This window comes from Choloepus didactylus, chromosome 6 (genome assembly GCF_015220235.1).
Source record: "Choloepus didactylus isolate mChoDid1 chromosome 6, mChoDid1.pri, whole genome shotgun sequence".
Taxonomy (NCBI): Eukaryota; Metazoa; Chordata; class Mammalia; order Pilosa; family Megalonychidae; genus Choloepus; species Choloepus didactylus.
The window spans coordinates 80,847,611-80,855,127 of record NC_051312.1 but is presented as its reverse complement, the minus strand read 5'-3'; the positions used below and the strand labels follow the sequence as shown (position 1 = coordinate 80,855,127).

The 7,517-nt window shown below is 35.8% G+C and overlaps 1 pseudogene; it reads right to left on the bottom strand.

The window, feature by feature from the left end:
• LOC119535976 lies at positions 1 to 3,027 on the bottom strand (annotated as a pseudogene).
• Between the last annotated feature and the right edge of the window lie 4,490 nt (positions 3,028 to 7,517).

Here is a 7,517-nt window from a genome sequence, read left to right as displayed (position 1 = left end):
TGGACAGATGAGTATAAAAATGGGGATGAAAATTAAATGACTAATTGGGGAGCAGGAGGGTTATAAGATGTTTTAGGCATTCTTTTTTACTTTTTTTTATTTTTTTGGAGTAATGAAAATGTTCAAAAATTCATTGTCATGATGGGTGCACAACTATATGATGATACTGTGAGCAATTGATTGCACACTTTGGATGATTGCATGGTATGTGAATATATCTCAATAAAAATGCATTTAAAAAATTCAAAAAACAAAGGAGCAAAAAATACCATTTTGAGATTATCATTTCAGTGATTGTGTATGAATGAATTCCTCCACAAATTTTATTCTAATGCTGTTTCTTCAGTGAATCCTAGACTTTGATGGCCAGTCTATGCTACCTAGGGAACTGAATATTAATTGCTGACACTCTGCCTTGGGTTCTGAACAATTTTAAAAATTACACATAGAAATGGCAGAAGTAAGCCAGTATATTAATTGTATTTTTAATGCTGTTTAAATATAAGGACATAGCTTGGAAGGAAAGCCAAGTGGACTTGCTAACTGAACTCTGAATGAGGCCAATTAAGCACCCAGTGAGGTTCATACAGATAGTTCAAGGGCTTCCCAAGGGGCAGGAGGGACATTGCCAGTTGTGCCAGCACAGTGCTCCTCCCACGAAGAAGAAAGATAGAGATGACAGAATTGCTGCAAGCTATTCTTCCTAAATTGAGAATTTAGAAGAGGTACCCATAATTGACCAGGAGGATTAAGATATTATGGTCCCTCATCCCAAAACAACTCCAAGTATGTGAAGAATCAACTCTCGCCTCAAGTGGGTCAACAATTAGTAGTAATAAAACTCCAATCTTTGTCTCAAATCACTCCTAATAAGAAATGGGGAGTCTTACTTAAAATTCTCTTGGGAATTCTAGGACTAAAGTCCTTGAACATAATTACTTCAATATTTATTCATCGGGTTGTAAATTCAGCAAGGCAAAATAGTCCAAAATTTAACCAAAAAAAAAAAATGCAAACAATGTATTTCATGGAAAAGATATACAAATACCACAACAGAAAAATATTTCACTCTTTGTTCAATGCACATTATAAGGAAAACCATTTATCATCTATCAGATGTCAAAGGTTAAAATGACTTATAATAACCAGTGTTGATAAGAGTTCAAGCTACCAATTTCCTTTAGTCAGTGCTAAAATTCGTACAATCTATATGGAGATTACTTTTGAAATTTCTAAAATCATAAATAAGAAGTCTTTAAAAAGTATTTTTCTTTTCCTTAGGAATTTTATGGTCAATAATTTATCCCGTAATTGTCCAGATACAAATGTATAAGACTGTGGAGAGTCCTGGCATTAGTCCTTGCATTCCCCTATTTTGTTCTCTATTCCATTTGTATTCTTCAGCTTGAAACTTGTCCGGATAATTTTAAGAGTACAATGAGTGAAAGATCTCAAATCATAACTAGACATTTCATAATCTGTTGGTAAATGAGAATGGTCAAATATTTTCTGGTTTCACATTGTGTCCATGCACAGGTCTTATTCCCCTACGTATGTAGAGACTGTAGAAATAGAAATTGTCAGAAATATTTCCCAACTTCATCAAATAAAAGTAGAAGTGGAATGGTTTTTACAAATGCACATTTGCAATCAATTACTGACCTAACTTTTTGACCCATTTAAGAAAAGCCAAAAAAAAAAAAAAAAAAAAAACAGAGAAAACAAACAAAAAAAAACCCTCTGATTTCTCATTAGTAGATCTGTATTATTTATGTACTGTATTATTATTATTTAAATATTTAGACTTTATTGCTTCATCAGACTTGCTGGATTTTTCACAGAAGAACACACTTATTATCTGGCTTGTTCTTTTTTAAATAAATAGGTGATCAAATAAAAATAGAGGCAATAGCTTGTTTGTGTTCAGTAGCTGAACACTCCTGAATATTGAGCCTTGAAACTAATAGATGTCCATGTGACATATAATTAATGCATGAGTTTTTCTGAGATGGATTGTGGAGGAAGAAAACTCAGCAGGGAATTAAAAATAGAGAAAAGATAAGGACATATATTCATTATTTTGCCTTCCCCACATCTTTGACTTTCATAATTCAGGAAGGATCTAAAGTACATAAAGAGGTATAGATATCATGGGATTTGCTGATCTGAAAACAAGATATATGCTTGGAAATTTGAAGAAAAATTAAATGGAAAGTTCAAGCAAATCTATGGGTGAAGAAAGAAAAGAAGGATAGTAGGTAGAGTTGCAGGAAGATGTAGATGTGAGCAATACAGGTATTGAATGTCTTAAACCTAGCTTCCTTCTGGGGCAAACAAAAATACTGTGATAAATATCTGGATATAGGACAGGGTGATGAATATGAGGTCAAACCCTGCAATGCGGAAGTCCACAAACAAACCATAGATCTTGTGACCCAGACATTTCCTGAAGCTAGTGTCACAATGGCTATATGCTCACAATAAGAGTGGAAGATGACTGTTACGTGATAAAATTGAAGCCAACTCTTTGTCAGAGCAAGGCAGGCATGGGGCTACAAGAATAGCAGCCCTAAGTATTACCATAGTTCCTATTTGGGTGGCCAGCTGGCGGATGAAGAAGGTGGCATGTCTCAGTGGATAACAGATGGGAACATAATGGTCCAGGGCCGTGGCCAGCAGGATGCCTAACTTTATGCACTGAAACATGAGTATCAGCTACATTTGTAGCAAACAGGCATAAAAATAGGTGTCTGGCATGTGGAACCAGAAGATTCCAAGCTTCTGGGGCATTATGCTACTACCAAGGGCAGTATCTGTGGCTCCTAGCATGCCTAGGAATATGTACATGGGCTCATGGACACTGCATGCAGAGTTAATAATGAAAAGAAGCAAGGAATTGCCAACCATAGCAATGAGGTACATGGCACAGAATGGAATCCCAATCCAGCACTGCACAAACTCTAGTCCTGGGATCACTGCTAGTGTCAATACAGGAGCCATAAACACTATAATGTTGGAATTGGACATAGTTCCCTTGGTGCTCCAACTGTGGCAAAAGAAGTTTTTGCATCAGCACTGAGGTTTCTTTTCTCTTTTCTATTTTCCTATTTTTATCCAAACTCAGCATATTGAGTTTGTCTGATTTTAAGATCATACAATCCATCTTACTCATACTGTTGGTGGAAACATGCAGATCCCTAAAGACACATCATAGTTTTCAGTGGGGGAATCCACACTCACTGTGTCATATTAAGATGCTATGTGTATGACAGGTAAACTATCTTTAGAACCAGCAAAATTACCTTGGTAATGCAACAACCTGTTTACCTGAATGTTACTTCCCTTTCAGACCTGCAGACATAAAAATCAGTGTTGTTTATTTTGCTTGGAAATGACCATTTTTTTACAATTTCAATGAATCTCTGTAGATCACATTCAAGGTATTCCTGTTGTATTCTATGAGTCCCAATGTTGCTTAACAAAGCACCTGTTAGTTTGGAACTGCCAGTTCTTAAACTCTGACCAGTGGATATTCAAGAGTCTAAGATATTTAAGAATCTACATCCATCTACATGTATATCATCTGTAGCTTTGTACAACTTGATGTCCTTGAAATGAATATGAAGGAAGTTTTAGAAAAAAAGTTCATAAATATACTACTTTTCATGAGTCTGGTCCAGAATTCTCTGCTGTTTTTCAAACTTCAGTCAAACATTATTTTGTTTTGCCTATAGTTCTAACAGCAGACATCCTTAAAACTAGCCATGTGCTTAAAATAGCAAACATAAGCAGTTTAATTCTGTAATTCACATTGTAGAACACATAGAGGAAAACAACCTCTAAGTGGCAAGAGATGGGAAGCATGAATGTATGGTGTGAGAGGAGTCATTTCTGGAGTACTGCATGATATGTCAAAGATGGGGAGATGGGTACCTATGCCAGAATAAAGGCCTGTTTCTTCTGTTTAAACTCAGTGCTACCATTACCCTAAGATTTGGTCTATTTAGGCATATCTGCTTCAATGATATACAGATGCTCTATAACCTTGGATAATTTTGTGAGCATGGGGCTAAGTAATTTTTCAAAAATAAATGGGGTGGACTATTTCCACATTGTGCTCTCTACTGGCTGCCATTCAGAGCAGCTCCTGAATCCATCCAGAGAAGCTGCTGATTTCAGGGCAATGTGGCTCAACTTCCCTACCCTTATTTTAGATCCCTCCAGCCAGACTGCATCCACCTTCACATGGGAAAACCAACAATGGACATTTGCCATGCTTCCACAAGGATACCTCCACAGTCCCATCATCTGCTGTGGACAGGCAGCACAAGATTTAAAGAAAAGGACACCCCCTATGTTTCACTATAATGATGATATCATGCTAACCAGTAATTATTTTCCAGAACTAGAAATTGCTGCTAGCACAATGGTGACCCACTTTGAAAGCTGAGGATGGGTGATAAATCAAAGTGAATTACAAGAGCTTGGACATTCTATCAAGTTCTTTGTTATTGTTTGGTTGGATAAAAAAAATAAATGGGCATGAGGGAAAGTTAGTTAAAAGGAGTCAAATGCAGAACTATATAGAGGAAAAATCTGGAGTACTAGACATGATTCAAAAGAGGGATATGGAGAAAATGAAGAAAATTGAATCACTTCACAATTTTACTCATGACTGAATTTTCAAAAACCATGGGTTATGTCTTGTTGGAGAATTTTCCTCTGACGGAAATAATCACTTCATGGTTACATATTTGAATCAAGAAATTATCAAACAATATACTAGAGAAATGTTTTAGACACTGTAAAAATATAGTTCTGTTATTTTCTTATTTCTTAGACTCTCCAATAAGTTGCTGTCAAGTCACCTCAATAAGTTCCTAAATCAGGTAACCACATATTGAATGTCATCAATATAGCAGTTATAATGGAAGCAGCTTTGGTTAATGCTGCTCAATTTCAAGGAAAATGATGGAGCATGGAGAGGCCTTATTTTGTAAGGAAAGCTTCATCCATCAGGTTGCATTTAGGATAGTCTGTCAAATAAATACTCTGATTTCCACCAGCTTCCCCCATGCACAATTCTATAACTTTCCAATCTATGAATCACTGACATTTTCTAAAAGAAGCAAAGTTTTTCTCCTTCAATATTACTCAGAATTGGAATAGGCTTGCATCAAGAGTTATCACAGTGACTGACACTTTCCAGGAAAGATGCTGATATGGAAACCTTAACAAAATGGTACATGGAGTTGGGTGAAACCAACTGAAATCCGGCTTAATGGGATGGAGGGATTGTTATGGGCAGAGCTGGGAAAGACAAATTATAAGGGTGATTGACATAGTGATGCTAATTTCCTAATGTTTGTTGGGAGCTATTTTTTTCTCTTACCAATTCATGAAGTATATTGTCCATATACTTCATGTGTTCCACTCAGCAACTCTGTTCTCCTCTTGGGCTTCCAGAGTCATACTCACACTTTTCTTTCTATCACCACTCAGTAGTCAGTTAATGCCATGAATTCGAAGCCATTTGGTAATGGAACCATCTGCCGAAACTATGCTTGAACATCCTCTTGGTTAGGCCTTCAAACTCTGCAATCCAAATACTCCTCCTCATTCACAGTACTCTCGATCATGTTTGAGTGTTCATATTTTGTAGATATTTATTTAGATCAAACTGGACAACAAAGCTGCTAGCACCAGTTTTTATATTCCAAATGATAGTGTGGAGAAGAGGAGGAGTTATGAACTTGGGATATGGTACTTTCCCAGCCACCAGCCAAGACTCTCTGGCACACAGCAGATTTTAAATTAGCCCTCTTGGATTCAACCATAAAGCTTAAATCCCTGAAATAATTTCTACACTTATAGAAATCTCCTCACTCTCTCCTTGTATCTGTCCCCACAGGCTGAATGCAGAAAAAGTCAGCCCACACCTTTCCTTTCAGTTGTTAGATGAGCTCCATTGTTGTTCTCCATGTGGACAAAAAATCTAAAGTCCACTTAAACACATACAGATTCCTATCCAAATTATTTTATCTTCCAATAAACATCCTTCCTTACTCTTCCTTCCATTGGTATTTCTTGAAAGAATTCTGTTTCCATAGATACTCTTTTAGTAATATAATATTTGCCTTTGGTCTCCTGCAGTAGTCTCTTTCCATTTTTATCTTCTTGAAATTCTTTCATTGAAGTTGGGAATATTCTGAGAGTGACCAGTCCCAATGGACATTTCTGAGTCCTACTATGTTGAGTTCTGCCCAGATTGTTGCACTTTTTTCTAATATTTCCTCCATCCTTCCCTTTACTTCATTATCCATTATCTCTTCCTTCCTGCCTTCCTTTGAAAGCAGTTGTTATATGCTTCCTATTCATGAGGAGTCATGCTGTATGGTCTTGAATGGAAAAAAAAATGAAAAAGTTGTGATATAGACCTTCAAATTTTTCATAATACATGGGTTGAGGTAGTACACTTTAATTATGATGCTGAGTGAAAAATTCAAGAAACCAACTATGTGCATGCTATTTTGGCACATTATATTTCCTCTTCTAGTTTCCAGGTTTTATTTTTTATATATGATCAACCCAAAGGTATCTGATGCAAAGTTGAGGGAGAGATAAATTTAGGAAGTGTACTTTCAGTGATGTGGGGTATTCACAATGGATTTGTGGTAGAATAAGAAGAAAAGGCAGAAAAGGCAAAGAATGCTCTTTCCCGTATTTCCTCTGTGCATGGAAGAGAAGCAAATGATTCAGAGGGTAGATCACTGTCAGCTAATCTTCAGCTTATTTTTGAATCACCAAAAATACTTAAGACCTTTCACCATTTCAGTCCCTAGATCTTCTCCTACTCTACCAATTTTCTTCAAATTTTGCTGCTTCCCAAACTTATAAATCAGGTCATTACACCCTCAAACTATGCAAAATTGTCAGTAATTCCTTCAACTCACAAGACTTTAATCAAGTCACCTTTGTTATGCCAACACTTATAACAATATTCCCAGCTAATATTTTCTCAATCTGTTCCAAACACAGAGTACATGTTTTATCATTCTAATTTCATGTAATGCTCAATATTCTTTGCAAAGTTGTCCTGAACAATTTGGTTAGCTCCAGGATGAGTAAACCAATATTTTTTCTAATTTATTAGAAATTTTTTGAAACAGCTTAATGCATAGGTTTCCTACCCATCTAGATAAACTTCTGATTAGGTTACTGAATATTATTAAGAGTCATAATTCCTAATTTGTTCTTCCCAAATCCATAGATATATATTTAGAAGCATATACTAGCCTGGCAATTTTAGGTCTTCAACAGTGTAAAATTGATTAGACCTATTTTGTGTCAATCACTAATTCAAATAAAAAGAGAGAACTCCATTTAAATTTAGCATATAAATGATTTGAAAGTTAGACTTTGGTTAACAGTTGGATTTTTTGTATTTTTTGTGGTTGGCTATAACATCAGAAAATATACTTTTGTACACAAATGTATTGATGTGCTGAGAAATAGAA